This window comes from Marmota flaviventris, chromosome 7 (genome assembly GCF_047511675.1).
Source record: "Marmota flaviventris isolate mMarFla1 chromosome 7, mMarFla1.hap1, whole genome shotgun sequence".
In the NCBI taxonomy this organism is placed as follows: Eukaryota; Metazoa; Chordata; class Mammalia; order Rodentia; family Sciuridae; genus Marmota; species Marmota flaviventris.
The window spans coordinates 26327624-26345649 of record NC_092504.1 but is presented as its reverse complement, the minus strand read 5'-3'; positions in this window follow the sequence as shown (position 1 = coordinate 26345649).

Here is an 18026-nt window from a genome sequence, read left to right as displayed (position 1 = left end):
TTTTTGACAAGTTCAAGATTTGTGAAATATTGATTTTATGTATATTAAAGCTGTGAAATTAATGATGAATATTTGAGACCTTGATAACTTTAAGCTTTGTCTTTTAGAAATGCATCTTTTCTATTTTTCCAAAACTATAATCTTCTCTCACTAAAAATACATATTTATACACCAAATACTATTAATTTTATTGCTTTCTCTCTATACACACACACACACACAGCATTTTTTTTTTCTACTTTGGAGAATTTTCACTTTGTATATTGTATTCTATTATGATGGAGTAAATGACTGGTATTATATCTTTAAAAATTCTAGGCAATACATAGGCTTATAATACTCATAGATTTTAGTAGAATCTTTAGATTTTTTTCAATATTCAAAAAGTATAATTTGCAAATAAAGTTTTTATCCTGGACATAACCCTTACCATAGAAACTATATGGAGAAAATGTAAGAATGGTATAGTACAATAATCAGAATTTAGAAGAAAACCAAAAGTAAAGAATTTTGTTTTGATGAGAAAGAGGAATTTGGGATATTAATACAAGTTAAATATTTCAAGTGAAGCAGTAAATGGATAAAAAGGATAGATAATGCATAGTAATTAATTATATAATGTGTTATACAAGATAATATGAGGCAGACACTGGAATCCAAAATAGTGTTCTTGAAGGGATACAGAGGAAATGAAGGGATAAAGACAGTAATATTTCAAATTAAATTTGTGGGAGTTGTCTTAGAACTGTGAAGACAGTGTGGACTGATGGCTGTCCTTTTATATTGGTGCAATAGCCAATGTGGCTGTCTTTTTCCTTAATAAATTAAAGTAACGTTTCTATTCTTAGAATAGTGATTTGTATAATGTTGGATTTATATTAGATTCTAATCTTGGAACTTTGTATAATAATAATAGAATGTATTAGTATGTTTTCCTATCTCTTTTTAAAAACAGGCTTTAAAAGTCTTTCACAAGTACTAGCATTAAAATGATTTGAGCTCTTTGCTTTTTAAGGTACCTAAATGTCAGTGGAATTGGAAAGTTTGTCAGTCCTATTTATATTTCATCAACTTTTGGACAATTTGTCAATGTCAGTATTGGTACATTGTATTCACAGATGTCTCTGTGCCATTGTGTTTTTAAAGACTACATTATGTTCCAGCCTATTCAATTCTCTCAAGCAAGAAATAGGATGACTTCCTATAGGTAAAAATATTTATTTTTGCATTCAAAATGATCATTTCTGGCTTCTATACTTCCTTTTGCTGGTTTTCAATTGTATATATGGCATTAAAGAATGAATCACAATTTTAAGCCTGTATATAAACTAGAATGTGGACTCTAATGGAATTTGCTGAAATTTCTTTGTTAATTGATAAGAATTTTACTAGTTAAAATTGGTTGCCATTGGCAATGTTAGCTTATTCTTGGAAATAATAGCAGTTCTGCAGGGAAAAAAAAGAAAGCATAAGAATATACTCACAATTTTGGGAATATTTGGAGAACACTTGTGCCAAAATTCAGGAAAATAGATAAGAAGGATGATATTTATTATATAAAATAAATTTAAAACAATAACTCTTTGAAGGTTTCAAGAAATATGGAATCACTCTCAAAGTAATATCTTTATTTCCAATCTTTACATTGCTAGACTATCTGGTTAAGTCTTAAGTAAAAAGAAGCAAATATATGAACATAGAAATATTCTTCATTAATAATACTCTGACTTCAGGAACTGTTGAAGAATACTTCTGTGTTGTTTCCTGCCAAGTTTTTTTTTTACATATATATAAGAAATAAAGAAACCTAATGCATGTCCCATGTATCTAGATATCGCATTTGCACCTCTTCAGAACAATTTAAGAAAAATAGATAGAACTTTACAGTGGTAAAGCACATATATTTTGTAAAATAAAATGACATACATCAACTTTTTATAAATTAGCATAATTTGATGCAGTATAAATTATGACCCTCATCAAGAAGTTATAAAGGAATATAAAATTTATTTATGAAAAATGTTGGAACAGAAAGTTCAAAATATCTTGAATAATACTAGAATATAAAAATACTGTAATGATAGAAATCATATTTACCAAAGTATCTTAATGTAACATTCTATAAATATGAATGAATAAAGAATGAGAAATGCATTCCAATCTCTATTTTACATTCCCTATACATTTCTCTCTCCTTGAATATGGATGGGATGGTAAAATAATATGATATCACTCACATGATTTTTACTACTCTGCATATTGTGAGTTCACCAGAATGAAGGTTATCTAGAATAAGACTAAAATGTTTAGGCCAGTCTTAAAAGAGGAGCTGAGATCTTTATGAAAAAATAATATTAAAGACAAATATTTTCCTGCTGTTTTTGAATAAACCAACTGTCATATTGAGAGGTACATCACATAATTAGGACCTCCAAGGGAACATGCAGAAGCCTGAAGGGGACAAGAAGCAAAAAATAAAATAAAATAACAAAAGAAAATAAAGGGACCAAAGTCCTTTAAACACAAGAAAAGTTTAATGAGTTGGAAACAAATTCTTTCTTAGTCATACCTCTAGATGAGATATAAATATACTGTTGGACACTTTGACTTTTTTCCTTGCTAAATTGAGAAGAGGATTCTATTGAGCCATTCCCAATCCATACAATACAGAATTTTGAGATTACAAAATATGCTATTAAGTTTGAGATGTTTATGAATACAGCAATAGAAAACTACATATTAAAAGACATGCCAAATTTTTATTAAACATACCATAAACCTTCAATAATTAAAAATATTTTCTGTTTGTGAGATTCAATCTAGACATCAATGACTCTGATTAGATATCCCAGAAATCGATGTGTTTTATATATCCAAATTTTTATTCATAAAAATACAGATTCATAAAAATTAACTGCATAATAAACACTATTCACTGAAACTCAAGACTTTTCTCTGGGCGGTCTTGTACTGACCTAGCAACCAGGTACCCCACACTTCTCATTTATTGTTCCTAAGAATGCTATAGAATAGGCTGAAATGCAATACCCTGAGGTAATAAGATACTGGCTCTGTTCAAGCCCCTGGCAGAAACAGAATGTTCTCCAATGGAATCAGACTATTTGTCACATTACTCTAGGGTCTAAAGCCCAAGATTGTCTGCTATCCAGGTTCCCTCAGCTGTGGTATAAGTCGGGTATGTGCAGTCAAGTGTTCATCTTGCACCAGATGAACTTTCCCTGAATGTTGCACCAGACAACTTTCCCTGACTTGGGAGGCCTTACTTGCAATGACTCAGTGGCTTCTCTTATGCCTTACTTCCTTTTTGGAAATAATCAATCTACTTCATGTAACTAGCTGAGTGTGTTGTGTTGTATTTATCAGACTCAGGTAAGTCCATAAGTCTGGCTGGAGTTTTAAGGAATATGTTGAATAGAATAGGGCATCCCTACCTTGTTCCAGTTTTTAAAGGGAATGCTTTCAATTTTTCTCCCTTTACAATGATGTTGGCCTTGGGTTTTGCATATATACCTTTTACAATGTTGAGGTATGTTCTTCTTATACCTAGTTTCTCTAGTGTTTTGAATATGAATGGATGTTTTATTTAGTCAAATGCTTTTTCTGCATAAATTGAGATATTCATGTGATTCTTGTCTTAAATTCATTGATATAGTGAATTACTTTTCTTGATTTCTGTGTTTTGAACCATCCTTGCATCCCTGGGATGAACCCCACTTAATCATGGTGCACTATCTTTTTAATATTTTTATGCAATTTGCAAGTATTTTATTAATATTTTTTGTATCCATGGCCATTAGGAATATTGGTCTGAAGTTTTGTTTCCTTAATGTTTTTCTTTTATTTTTTGGTTTGGGGATCATGGAAATAATACCTTCATAGTTCTATTTCATAGAATATTTTAAGGAGTAATTATTTAAGTTTTTCCTTGAAGGTCTGGTAGAACGTGGCTGACAAGCCATCTGGTCCTGGGCTTTTCTTGATCAGTAGGCTGTTAATGACATCTTCAATTTTATTACTTGAAATTGATCTGCTAACATTCTCTATGTCCTCCTGCTTCAATATGAGTAGGACATATAGCTCTAGAAATTTATTAGTATCTTCAGGATTTTCTATTTCGTTGGAGTATAGATTTTCAAAATAGTTTCTGGTTATTTTATATATTATCTTATTATCCATGGTGATACTTCTTTTTTATCACAAATTTTAAAAATTTGAGTTCATTCTTCTTTCATTTTGTAAGCTTGGTGAAGAAGAAATCAATTTTATTTAATTTTTTTCAAAGGACCAACTTTTTGTTTTATTGGTTTGTTGAATTTTTTGTTGTTGTTTATTTGATTCAATTTCATTGATTTTGACTCTGATTTTCATTATCTCCTATCTTCTCCTGCATTCGTTGATAATTTGTTATTCTTTTTCTGGGGCTTTCAGGTGTAATGTTAGGCTATTTATTTGGTGACTTCCTATTCTTTTAAGGAATACTCTCAATTCAATATACTTTCCTCTTAGAATCACCTTCATAATGACCCAGAAATTTTGATATTTTTGTCTCAATTTTCATTTACCTCTAAGTATTTTTTTTTTAATTTCATCCCTGATTTCTTCAGCTATCTATAGGTCATTCAATAATATAGTGCTTTGTCTTCAGGTATTAGAGTAGCTTTTATTTTTTATTTTCTAACATTATTCCATTATGATCTGATAGGATGCAATGTATTGTATACTGTTTTTTTTTTTAATTGCTAAGTGGGGTTCTATGGCCTAAGAGATGGTCTATTTTAGATAAGGATCATATGTTACTGCTAAGAAAGTCTACTCAGTCATTAATGAATAAAATATTCTATATATGTCTGTTAATTAAAATTGTATTTTTTAGATCTGCAGCTTCATTATTAAATTTTTGCTTAGAGGATTAATCCAATCTTGAGAGAGACATGTTAAAGTCACCCAATATTATTGGATTGTGGTCTATTTGAGTCTTGAAAATTTAAGGGTTTATTTGATGTATGTAGATGTGCCATTTTTTATGGCAAAAATGTTTACTATTGTTATTCTTGTTGATGAATAATACCCTTAAGCAGAGTATACTGTCCTTCTTTGTCCCTTCTTATTCACTTTGGCTTAAAGTCTACTTTATCTGATATGAGGATAGAAAGCCCTGCTTGTTTACATCATCCACTTGAATGATATGGTTTTTTCCCCCCATCCTTTCACCTCCAGACTGTGGATGTCTTTGCTTATGAGGTGAGTCTCTTGGAGAAAGCATACTGTTGGGTCTTGTTTTTTAATCCAGTCTATGTTTTTTGATTGATGAGTTCAGGCCATTTACATTCAATGTTATGACTGAAATTTGACTTTTATTCATTGTTATTTTGATTCATTTCTGGGTTTTAATTTGTGTTAGTTTTTGCTTTGAATGACTATTCTTCTAGTGTATTTCCTCCCTTTGTTGGTTTTCACTTTTATTTTTAATTTCTTCTTCATAAAATGTCTTATTGTTTTGTAGTTCAGGCTTTCTAATTATGAATTCTTATAACCATTTTTTATTATGGAAGATTTTGATTTTATCTTTAATTTTGAAGTTTAATTTTTCTGAGTAAAGTATTCTTTGTTGAAATCCATCTTCTTTCAGAGCTTGGTATATATTATTCCGAGAGCTCCTTTGAGAATCTAAGTTAAGAAATTGGCTCAGGCCCATATTGGTTTTCCACTAAATATGACCTGTCATTTTTGGGGAGTGGCATGTATCTATCCTTGCATTTTTGCTGGGCATTTTTATAATAATATGCCTTGGTGTAGGTCTGTTATAATTTTTCATATTTGGTGTTTTTGCATGCCTTATGTGTTTAATTTTCTATTTTATTCTTAAGATTTTGGAAAGCTTTAGGTTTCTTTAAAAAGATTTTTCAATCCTCTAGCTTATATATATACATAATCTAGAGGATTTTATATATATATATATATATATATATATATATATATATATATATATATATATATATATATATAATATTACACCTTAATCTATTTATCCAGATAAGTCTCAAGTTTGGTCTTTTCATTTTGTTCCATATTTCTTGGAAATTCTGTTCCTCATTTCTTAATGTCTTTCTTCATGGTCAACTTTATTTTTTATATATATTTTGTCTTTATTGCCTGAATCTCTGTCGTCCAATTGGTCTAGTCTTCTGTTGATGCTTTCCAACGAATTTTTAATATGGTTTATTGATTTCTTCATTAGGAGTATTTCTGACATTTTTTCGAGGATCTCTATTTATTAAACTGATCTTTTGTTTTCTGTATTTTCTCCCTGAAGTAATTCCTTACATCATCTTTTACCTTGCTGATTCCATTTAACTATGAACATTCTAAACTCCTTCTCTGACCACCATAATATTGGTGGAGAAATTTATTAAATTACACTGATATGTTTGGTGCAATCTGTTCCTTTGTTTTTTCCAGTTGTTTGTATGTCTACAAATTTAACAGTATTGTTTTGAGGCAGTAGCATTTCTTCCCTGTGTAATTAGAATGCCCCGAAAGTTTCCAGTAACTCACAGTTTAGGGGGAGATGGATAATAACTACAACTAGAGCCAATAATTTACAGAATTAAATCAAATACTTTCTGCTTTATAACTAACTTATGTTAATTGTTACAATAAACAGAAATAATATAATTAGTTATTGCCTGCAGTAAAAACAGTGGTGAACAGGGATAGAAAATAAGTGATATTGAATATGATGATTGTGAGGGAAGAGGAGAAAAAATTGAAGAAATAAAGGAAGTGTTATAGAGAGATCATTAAAGATTAGCTGTTACCAGAAAAAAAAAGAGAGAAAGAAAGCTGAGGGAAACAGATAAATGAGATAAAATGTGTATAAAATAAAAATTAAAAAACAAAAATTTTAAAGTTAATCAGTAAAAACACAAAACTGATATATTATAATCAAACATCTTGGTCCTCAATATACTGATCTATGAGATATAACTATATTTTCAAAAATGTTAGGAATGAGAAAAAAAGAAACAGGTATAAATATGTATAAGTGGCCATGGACCATTCAGGTCACAATTGAACAGAGAGTACAAAAAGGAAAAAGAAAAGAATAAAAGATCTTGATGAAATATTAAAGAATTATTTTCCATAGGAGTTCAAAAGATTCTCAGCTTACATTCTCAAGTGTGCTAGTTGGGGTTGCTGGAGTGAGAAGTGAAATCCCATTGGCAGGACTTCTGGGGGCAAGGTTTAGGCTTAGATAGTCTCCAAGCTCTTCCTTGAAAGGCAATTGGTCTGAAGATTTTAAATTAATGCAACTTCCTGGTGGGACAGTCTCTGTACCATGCTGGCGACTGTCCCTTAGGAAAAATCCCTGGGTTTTATTCATGTGATGGAGGGGCCAATTCTTATTCCCCTCAGTTACTTGTGAACTCTTGTTTTTGGACTCCTAGGTCCAGATTCCGAACTCAATCAATTCCTACCCTGCCCTTTCTAATTCTTGGCGGGATGTCTCTCCCAGCCAGGCATGACTCTCCCAGCTGATCTTTCTTTCTTTTTAAAAAAAATTATTTATTTATTTTTATTATTAGTTGTTCAAAACATTACAAAGCTCTTGACATATCATATTTCATACATTTGATTCAAGCGGATTATGAACTTCCATTTTTACCCCATATACAGATTGCAGAGCAGCCACTCTAAATGGGAAAGGGGAAAGCAAGTTGTCAACCAGTATTCCCCTGTTTAAACCCCTCTCCATGTTTGATTTTTTTCGTGTTCACTTAGGCACACACTATGGAGTACAATGTGAGTTTGTCTAACCTGTATTTTGAGTTAGACACAGTTTTTTGTTTTAAGATTTGTTATCCCCAGCTACCATTTCCTCCTGCTAGAACTGCAAAATAATTCCTTCCACTCATTTCCCTGGCAACTGGTAGAGATGTTCTTCTTTCCAACACAAGCATATTGTGCAGGACACCTTTCAGGTTAGTCAGGTAGTGTCTTTGATCTCTGATCTTTCCATATCCCAACATGCCTCAGACCTCCTAAAAATGCTTCAATTGACATATAACTCCACTATTTTAGCACAGATGAGCTCGCATCTCCAAGTGCCACTGCTGGGATTTTTTTCTTTATTTTGATGTATCCAATTTTGTGAGTCTCTGATCTGTTTTAAATGCCCAGAATTTATTCCTAGAAAAGTTTCCCTTTCTCACATTGCTGAGAAGCTGTGTGTCTGAAATCTTTGTTTCACACCTGAGTGTCTTTGTCAAGGGTAGCCTTCTCATATTCTTTCACCCCATTGTAATTTTAGTTTCTGTGGTTTTGCTCTTCAAACCCTCTACATAGTTATTTTCTGTTCTCTTTACATTAACTTAAGCAACACATTTATCATAATCAAATAGAATCTCATAATAAAGGTTTTAAGAAATCAGTTTGTCTGCTTCTATTTAAGTCACTCATTTATACATTCATTCACTTATTATTCAAAACAGAAACCTATTAAATTTCTATTGTGAATAAGGTGTCAAGTTTTTGAGTTTGTTTGGATCCCTGGTTTTGAGTTCCTAATGCAAATAATGCAACTCCATTAACTTACATTCCTTTTTTCTTTTCTTTCTTTTTTTAAAATTTCTGACACACTTTATGCTCATCTTAATATAGAACTGGATGTCCCAGTGTCTTTATTTATTCTACATTTTATACGATCTACTTCTTCTTTTCCCAGCATCTTAACTTCCAGCATAAATATTTCACATTATTCCCCAATTAATTCTAAAATGTTCCAGTATTGTACTGGTTAATCTATTTTATTTATTTATTGGTGAATGATAATTGTATGTAATAATGGATTTATTGTGACATATTCATATGTGCACATACTATAATTTTTTCCTATTCATCTCCCAATACTTCCTCTTTCCCTCTCTCCTACCCTTCACCTATAACCCGTCTACTACTATTCTGATCTTCTTTCTACTTCTTTGTGTTTATTTTATTTTTTACTGGTGACTTATCATTGCACACAAACGTGGGAATCATTATGCTGTATTCATATATGCATATAGCAAAATTTGGTTGATTACATTCCCCAGTTCTTTCTTTTTCCATCTGATTCTTCATCTATCATAATGCCTTACCTCTCCTCTATAGATCTCCCTTTTATTTTGTTTATTTTTTCCATTTTTTTTCCTCTCTGGTTTTCACATATGAGGAAACCCTTTGATCCTTGACTTTCTGAGTTGGTTTACTTCATATAAGTATGATTTTATCCAGTTCCACTAATTTACTGAAAATGACATAATTTTGTTTTTCCTTATGGCTTAATAGAAATCTATTTCAAGTGTGTATATGTGTTCATTTGCAAATAAATCAATTTTTTAAAAAATCAATTAATCTACTGACAGATATGTAGGCTGGTTTTATAACTTGATTATTCTAAATTGCACTGTTAACATGGGAATGCATATATGTTGAAATACTATGCTTATTTCTCTTCTTTTGGATAGATACTGAGGTGTGGAATAGCTGATCAAATGATGGCTTCATTTAAATTTTTTAATTGTTCTTTTTATATATACATGACAGTACAGTGTGTTTTGGCATTGCTAGTCTTTTGAGGAATCACCATACAGTTTGAACTACTTGTACTCATTGGCAGTCACCCCAGAATACATCTTTTTCTCTACATTCTAGCCAATTCTTCTTCTTCTTCTTCTTCTTCTTCTTCTTATTATTATTATTATTATTATTATTTATTTTTTGGTAATAGGGATTGAGGATTGAATTTCACATCCCCAGCTCTATTTTGTATCTTATTTAGAGACAGGGTCTCACTGAGTTGCTTAGTGCCTCACCATTGCTGAGGCTAGCTTTGAATTCATGATCCCCCTGCCTCAGACTACAGAACTTCTGGCATTATGGGCCTGTGCACCCTGAATTATTGATATTCTTGATGGTTGCCATTCCAATTGGAGTGAGATGAGATCTCAGTGCAGTTTTGATTTGCATTTTTCTGATGGATAATGCAAATCAGACATTGGTTAATTGAGTCTCTATTAATTTGTTACAAAAATAGGAAACATATGAGAGACTATGCTCTTGTCTTTTAACAATAATCACAGGAAAAGCAATAGTTAAATTTGAATTTGAGATCTGGATTTTGTATATAAATGTCTACAGTACTAAAATCTGTTTGCAAGTTTCTCGCAAATTTTCTTGAATGTGAGGTTTACGTATTATCATTTCTAAATAAACGAATGTCATATTTGATAAAAATTATCAAAATAATTTATTTAATAGAAGTACATAAATATATAGAAGGTATTATTAACTACAACTACACAGTCAGATTATATTCTAGATTAATTCTTCACAGAGGTGGAGCATATGTCTATTCTCTGATCAGATTTCATAAGCATCTTTGTATATCTTGTTGAGAATTATGTTATTGGAATTAAGTCATTCTTTTATGTATTTTCCTTGAATTATAGCTCTGATAATATGTAAGCCAAATACCTATAACACAATAAAAAATTGGACTTTATCACTTATTTATATCTTAGTATAAGTGAAAATTTTAGTATATTTGTTTATAAATTGACAGGATAAAACACAGAAATAATGATGAAAGAATATTAATTAACATTTACTTTCTACCAGAAGTTTACATGTATTTTATAGATCATTTAAAAATATTTGTGTGAGTTCTATTCCATCCCATTTTACAGACAAAGTAAGACAGTGATTTCTTCAAATAAGCCTCAGAATTGAGAGACTGAAATTGAATGTCTTATAATTTAAATGCCAAGTCTACACTTCTCAGCTGTTCCATAAATGATAATGTACAAAATAGAATCTTCCTTCGTTTCCTAAGCTATACTTTATTCTGTGGTATATTGTGTCCATGAATGATAGAGTGGCAGCACAGAGGCTGAAAGCATACACTATGGATATCAGAGTTTTCTTAATTTATCTTTATTAAAAGGCCAATATAGTGCAGCTGTCCTAACTACTAACTATAAGGACCTGTCTACCTATTTATCCATATCTTCACATATGCATGTATACATAGCCTGAAAAAATTACATAATGTCAATGACTATTGTATTCAATAATTGTTTACAGTAATATGGAGAAGATTTATTAATAAGGAACATCTGTATTCCTTTTTTTGTTTTTGTGGTGTTAGGGATTGAACCAAGGTCCTTGTACACACATGGCAAACACTCTATCAACTGAGCTACATCCCCAGACACCATCTGTACTCTTTAGGAGCATTAAACAAGAGAAGCAATGGCAAGCCTTGAGGCATGATGGAAAAGGGAGTAATGTCATGTGTACTTGTCATGTTTGAGTTTCCTTTAAAAATAGGAACACAGTCCTTTACTTAATGTTGTATATCCCCATTTGCTTTTCCCCCCATGGGGAAAATATTAAATTGCAGAATCCAGAAGAAAAACCAAATTCTTTGTTTTCATTACTGAGAAATTAAAATCCAGTGATAAGATGATACGTGTGGGAGTAAATATTCAAGTGGGGGCGGAATAAAAAATAAAGAAAGAAGCAAATATAATAGCATGAATAATTGTGTTTACTCTCCCATTGATCAATTTCTACCTCCATTGTAATACCCCAATAATTTCACATTATTAATGGCAACATTCACTCATATTAAAATTGGATAAGGTACTGAAAAGAAGTACCTGCAAAAATAACAATTACATAGATGATTCTAAGAGCCAAAGATATAGTAGTGTTGGGGATACATATTGGGTCTCTTCTTTTTCCCTAGATAATTCTGTCTTCTTCCAGGAAATTCCCCCCCTCTGCAAGGAATAGATAGTAAATGAAATGAATATATCTATCACATTAAATAACATCCATATTTACAAAATGTATTCCATTGGAGTTTTATACCCAATGTACATGTAAAGACTTTGCTTGTTACCAAATGCAAATCTTACACTTAAAGTGATACAATAATTATTTGGATTTCTTGGCTATCAAGACACCTTCATACCACCTCTTAATTTTGCATTCTTAGATTATGCTCCCAAACCAATGCAGGCTACATGGAAAATTACTTAGAGTAGTCAATGATTAACTCTCTCAACCCTAAATCACGTTGTGATTATGGTGATTATTACAATCACAATTCTAAAAATTTGTAAATGTGGTCAGAAATTTACTAATAAATAGCTGAAATCATAAATGCGTATATGACATGAATTCCAAACAAAGAAACAAAAATCTTTTGGTTTTTGACCATGGTCTATTGAGCAATCTAAGAGCATTGACTCTGCATGCCAGCTACGAAGATTTCTTGGCCCTCACTAACATTTTGCAGAATACTTAGATAACATCATTGAAAAGAGAGAAAATCATTTTGAAATCTAAAAAGTCCTTGTGGTGAGTGTATGAATGCTGGAAATGTTTACTTGTCCTGTGTTTACCGATTTAACATCACATTTTTAAAGAACTCTACTAAGCTAATCATTGTCTTTGTGGGAGTGGCAGTCACTAATTGTATATTTTGGAGGAAACTTAGATTTTACCATTGAAAATTATCAATGCCTAAGTGATAAACCAATCCAGGTTATTCTATGCCTCTAATATTCCACACTAAGAACTATGCCATAAACATATAATAATAAAACATGCATTTTTATTTATGTGATTTCATTTTAGAATGTCTTTAGTGTCCTCTCCATCCTTAATTGAGTATAATTCAGTTTTTTTTTTTTTTTTTTTTTTTTTTTTTTTTTTTTTATGTTAGGACTGGTTCTTAATTTAAGGTAGGGATTGTCCTGTAAATCCAGTCATAAATAAGATTAAATTGAGTAACTTCCCTGTATATAAAGAGTTTTCTTAAATTAAGAAACCTCATTCCCATTATAAAAGAAAGATAACTTAAATTTTTATTTTACTCATCTTTGAAAATATATTCTCTTGACTACATTGGAAAATTCGTGTAATGAAAGTTTTAGAATTATATTTATTAAATGTACCCAGGAAATTTTCTGTTTTTTCAAGTTTACAAAGATGTAGATATTACTTTAAATGTGTTTTGCTTTAACTATGTCATAATATTTGGCATGAAGTAAAATGCCAAAATCTCAGATGTAGGCCTTCTGCTAAAAGAAAAATTACTTATGAATATATAATTCCTTTACCATATAAAAAACAGATACACAATGTCATTCACTAAATTTGCATGGTAGGTGGTTATTTTTTCTTCTGTTAGTGCTTGGAGCTGTTTACCAACAGTAACAGAGATAAACTATTAGAAATTGATATTACAATAAGCTATGTAATTTGATTGGGTAGTGAAGAAATAATAAATGTTGATGAGGTATTTTGAAGATGATTCATGTTGGACCAGTCATAGTTAAAAAACCCTAATGAAATCATGTGTGGATGACCAATCCATTGCCAATTGAAGATATATTGATGAAAAAGTATTGACCTTTGGAAAGAGTGTGCAGTAATAATTAATTGAGGACTCCATGGAAATGAGCTTTAGTACAGTGTTTTTGCTGTTTAATTTTTGGCTAGATAAAGATCGTACCTTATTCATTGATTAGTTTGCATAAAATAATTTAAGCATTTTAGATAAAATGTAATATATTCCAGTTATAATTAAAATATATATTTTCATTAATAAATCTAACAAAAAAACCCTAAACTTGGGTATGATTTTATAAAGTGTTTCTGTTTTTCTCTTTTTTTTTTTCCAAAAGAGAATATTGTCTGTTAACATTTTAGGCTCTTCACTTCATAGGACTTTAAATTTGAAAAAAAAAATGAAAAAAAAATATATATATATGTATATAATTTTGGCTAACATAAACACAATTATTTTCACATGAGTATGAGTGTCTGGCAACAGTTTCTAGGATGACAGAACATGATGAAGTGCATGCTCTTAGAACTTCTATTTGTTCTTCTTAATGCCATTTTGAGTACTTATAAGTTTAAATACCCACCTTTTTACTAAATGTCCTTATGCTCATATTTATACAATTTTATAGATAATATGGATCAAATAATATTTTAAATAACAGATATTTTCTTGTTGATTACCTAATCATAGGAACTTTGTTATTAGAAAACTCTTGTTATTTGGAATTTGATGATTGTTTGTTAATGTATTTGTATGTTGACATACATACATATATATGAAAAATATATGCTGCAAAAGTCAAAAAGATTATCATTACATAATGAAGTTTAATTTAGCTGTATTAATTTTATGATCAAATAGAAAAAAAATACCATAAAAACCATGCATGTGGAAAGAAAGGTAGATCGATGTCTTGATCCACACTCACACACACAGTATTATCAACACTAAAAGAATCTCTTAGATCCTTAGGTTAATACTTCATTTTAGACAAAAATTCAATTTTAAATCGTTTACTATTTATATTTGCTTAATGAAAAAATTAAATAAAACCTAGGAAGGCTATTTAAAAATTAATTTGCTTTCAGAATACAGGCAGAGTTCAGTAATAGCGAGTCAGGAATTTTAAGGAACCCAAATATATATATATATATATATATATATATATATATATATATATATATAAACAGAATTTCTATTTGAATTTTTTATTTTAGATTTTCTGCTATCTGGCTGAAATATTAATGCGTTCTCATTTTTTGCATATTTTCCAATAAATCCTTTGACACATTTATGTTCATTATTTTAATGTCCATTCTTACTGCATTTTAATTTATTAGTGATTAAAGAAATGAACATGAAATTTATTGATTCAAGACAACAAAAAGTTATTCTATCATAATGTGTGTGGTTCAAGAGCAGAGGTGTGGTTTAGACTTGAGCTCTCATGAAAGACTGCAGTCAGTGGTAAGCTGGGGCTGTCATCTGATCTTATCACTCCAGTTGGAGAAGATCTGCCTCTGGCCTCACTAAGTTTGTCACTCATAGGATTCTGTTCCTTGAGGCATTTGGGCTAAAGGCCTCAGTTTTTTAAGGCCTGTGAATGGGAGGCCCCTTTCAGTTTTGCTATGGTTTGAGTATGAGGTGCCCTCCTCAAAGGTCTATACTAATATATGAATATTCAGAGGTAAGAGTTAGATAAAGAGAGATATAATTTAATCAGTCTACCTACTGATTAATGGAATGACTGAGTGGTAACTATAGGCAAGAGGGGTGTGGCTGGACAAGTGGGTCACTGGGGACATGCCCTGGAAGGGTGTGTCTTCAGTATGGTCTCTCCCACCCTGTCTTTTTTATGGCCCCACCATGACCTGTGCAGCTTTCCTCTATTTGGGACTTCTCATATAACATGCTACCATACCTTGGACCCAGAGCTATGGAATCAGCCATCTATGCACTGAAACCATGAACTCCAAATACACCTTTTAAGTTATTCTTTTTTTGTTGTTGTTGAGTATTTTGGTCACAGTGATGCAAAACCTGACTAAAATTGAAAATGGTACGGAGAAGTAAAGTCATTAAGTCTAATAAAATATGGTTCAGGAGGATTTGGAGATAGGTTGCCAGAGGAATTTTGTTAAGTTTAGAGATGAAAGCTGGTAACGCTTCAGAATGTTGTAGATGGAGCTTATTTTATGATTCTGGTGGGAGCTCAGAAGATCAGAATGCCAACCAAAATGTGAATTGTGCTCATGAAGTTTCAGTGCTAATTAAGGAGTCTGTTGGGAAATGGACTAGAGGCGACTCACGTTATATTCTGGGAAAAAAAAATTGACTACATTTTACCATGTTCTGAGACCTTGTATGAAGTTGAATTCAAAAGTGATGAACTAATCAATGTGGTAGAGAATACTTCAAGGCATCACAACATTCGTTCAGTTGCATGGATGTTTCCTGATACGGATTGAACCTCAGAAACTATAAAATAAAATAAACTTTTCCTCCTCTAACATGTTCTTCTCAGGTATTTTAGTCATAGTGATGAAAAGCTGACTAACAACATCACATTGATGATTTTGTCTTTCCCAAGGGTAGCAAGTAGGCCCCAATCCCAGAACATTTGCACTAACTGTATCCTCTTATTGGGTGCTTTTCATGGATATCTTCATGCCTTATGTCCTTCTCTCCTTAGCTCCTTGAGTTTATCTTAATTTTATTTTTTTGAAGCAACTTCTCACGTGTTAAGACTTCAAAAAATTTATTTATTTATCTACTTTCAGACATAACTGTGATGGTTATGTTCATGTGTCAACTTGATTGGTTCACAGGGTGCCTAGATAGTTCAGCAAACACTATTATGTGTGTTTCTGTGAGGGCGTTTTGAGATGAAATTAACATTGAAATCTGCAGATTCATTAAAGTAGCTGGTGTTCCCTCAAGTAGGGAGGAATTTCCCAATCATTTGAAGGCCTGAATTGTAATGCATTCCGCTGTCATACATAAGTAAAAAAATAAAATAAAATAAGGACCTCTCCTCACTAAGAGGTAATCCCTCCTGCCTGACTACTTGTAAGCAGACACAATGCTTCTTTCCTGCCTTCAGACTTAATAGTTTTTCCTGGGTATCAAATGTGCTGGCTTTGGACTTGAACTGCTCTGTTCATTTTCCTCTGTGTCTTCCTTGCCAACTGCTAATTATGGCAGTTTTTAGCTTTCATATGGCAGACATTTTCTTAAAACAAAATAAATTTCACAAAACTCACAATATTTCTATGAATTTATGCATTCTGTTCATTTTGTTAATCCAGACACACCTAATAGTGTGTCTACCTATCTATAATCCAATTATTTTGTGTTTTGTATTTTTATCTTATGTCACTCTCCACCAAAATGTAAGAATAGTGAGAACTAAAACATTTATGTCTTTCTCTCGTTGCTGCACCCCATTATTTACATCAATATTGGGCACAGAGCTGGGTCTCTGCAAATATTTTTTTTGACAGAATTGAAAAATATTTGAGGTATATTTGACTTTCAAAATAAAATTCATGTATATTTCTTTTGCAGCTTGTTCTAATTTCTCTTTTGCTGGATGCTGTGAATGATTTGGTTGTACCTCAAATTTTTCCATTGTATTACTCTTAGCAAATGATTAAGAAGTACATCTAGTGACATTGAAAGACAATAACACCACAAGTGCATATACAATATTCCTAAAAGTCATGTCTAAATATATCCAAATGCTTACCATATATGATCTTATATCAACTTCACAATTTCCCCATGTTGTGAAAGAGGAAATTTTCCCAGATTAAAAAGTGACTAGATGGTAGATCAAAGACTTGAAGCCAGGCATTCTGACTAGGAGATCCATGGTTTTACCAGCAGGCTATCCTATGTGATGACTAAATATCTTCTAAGTCTTCTATGAGGTTCAGTTGTATTAGTAAACAGTGCACAGCTCCCATATGTTTTTTTCTTTTTTTTTGCTTGCCATTTTCCAAAGGCTGTAAAATTTATCTACACATTTCACTTGTGTATATATCTTAAAAAACTCACATGTGGCTTGCAAAGTGTCCTTGAGATGATGGTGAACTAATTTCCCATCAAGCTGGTCACTGTCAGACTTTCAAACTTTCAGTCATGACATTGCTTTGTCTGGATTCCAAAAGGTGAGTTTCTTCCCTTATTTATTCTACCTTTATCACTCTCCACCAAAATGTAAGAATAGTGAGAATTAAAAAAAATTATGTCTAAATGTATAAAACATTTATATTTATCAAATATATACTGGTTGCCAACTAGGAGTTGCTCTAATTGTAGAAATCTGAAATGTTTTAGAATCATAGAACACTCAGAAGTGTAGATATCTATAAGCTATTTACTTTTCTCCTCTTTACAAAGCCCACCTTTAGTAAGTAAACTTTGGAAAGATAGTTTAAAAGACATGCTACCCACTTGCTCATCTAAATTGTTTCTTCTCCATTTCAAGGCTCACTATACAAGATATATATAGTTGGGTAACACTGAACAATTACATGCACTAGAACATACTTTCAGATTATGTCCTTTACTCATGAATGACTACTTAAGAAGAGAGCAA